General features: G+C 31.7%; 1 long non-coding RNA gene across 1 annotated transcript; it reads right to left on the bottom strand.

The window, feature by feature from the left end:
• Positions 1 to 349: 349 nt before the first annotated feature.
• LOC145798542 (uncharacterized) lies at positions 350 to 1,452 on the bottom strand. Its single transcript, XR_014339528.1, has 2 exons — positions 1,086 to 1,452; positions 350 to 609 (listed from the first exon to the last, which is right to left on the bottom strand). It is a non-coding gene; the product is annotated as an uncharacterized LOC145798542 (long non-coding RNA).

The following is a 1,452-nucleotide window of genomic DNA, read 5'->3' as shown; positions in this document are numbered from 1 at the left end:
TAGTAAGAAAAATACACACACACGGGATGCTAAAGCATAAAAACTTACATGTTTGACGTCCCACGAACAAGCTGCAAAACAAAGTTAGTAAAATATGCATGATCTTATATACAAAATCCTAATGCAATTCACTCATGAGATGCAACTAAAGATTCGGCTTCTAAAATATGATATGTGAATCATCTCAAGAACATGAGGTAGCGCACATAATCACATAGGAATTGATTAAATCCACAAATGCAAACTTAGCCGAATCAAGATGCATGAAACATGGATGCAAAGCATAACTATGATGAAAAATAAATATGATGTTTATGTACAAATAAAGAAAGCGAGTAAAAGAACGGGATAGAAAGAAGAGGGGCGGGGAATTATTACAACATTTAAAGAATAATTACAAACCAAATTAGAGAGGGATGAGGAGAATATTACAACAAAATAAAAACCTCACAATACACTCAAAATAAAATAAATAAATAAAATAAAAGCTTCATGTTCTTTAGAACCGCCGGCGGAAATTGGTCAATATTGGGAGATTACGCCATCTTGTTCGGAAGAAGCTAACCGACCGGCCAAATAGGCCGGCCGGCGAACTAGGCCAAGCAAAACCTGTCTTGTTGCAAAACCAAGAAAAGGAACAAACAAAAAAAATATGTAGGTGGCTCAACTAACCACTACCGGTTAGATTAAAAAAGAAAAGAAAAATAAAAAATAAAAAAATAAAAAGTGCAAACTCACAATATAAACCTAAAGCAATAAAACAAATATAAGATAGAACATGCAAGATTATAACGGAACTAATATGAGACTAATACACGAAAAAAAAAAAATAAATAAATAAATATGAGGTAAAACATGCAAGATTACAACAAAACTAATATGAAATTAAAGTATGCGAATAAAAATAAATAAATAAATAATTATGAGCGAAACAAACCACTAGGATTATAACAACACACTATGAAATATAAAGTAAGAAAATAAATATGAGATAAACAAACTACTTGGATTATAACAAAACACAATGAAATAAGAAGCAAGAATATAAATATAAAATATAAGAAAATGGAAGATTAAAAATTCACCTTCCAAAGAAAGATTGAACTTCTTGATTTCCAAACTTCCTCTTGATCACCCTCAAGTGTAGGAAGTGTGTTCTCAAATCCTCAATTCGAAATTATGGAGTTTATGGAGTTTGTGGTATGGAAAGTGGCTAACTCTCAAGTTTTTCTCACTTTCAATCACTAAACATTCTTCCTTATGATCGAGGCGATTGATCTTTGGCTATATCAGAATTTTTGGAGTGGTTTTGGTGTATGGAAATGAGGAATTTCAGTAGCTATGGAAGGTATGGGGTGTATATGGAAGATAGAAATATTTTTGGCTAAACAACTCAAATTTTCTCTCTTTTTTCACTCTTTTCTCACTCCTTTCTCTTCAATTTCGTGGTCC

This window comes from Camellia sinensis, chromosome 9 (genome assembly GCF_055761805.1).
Source record: "Camellia sinensis isolate YWXY chromosome 9, ASM5576180v1, whole genome shotgun sequence".
In the NCBI taxonomy this organism is placed as follows: Eukaryota; Viridiplantae; Streptophyta; class Magnoliopsida; order Ericales; family Theaceae; genus Camellia; species Camellia sinensis.
This window is presented reverse-complemented; position numbering and strand designations above follow the sequence as displayed.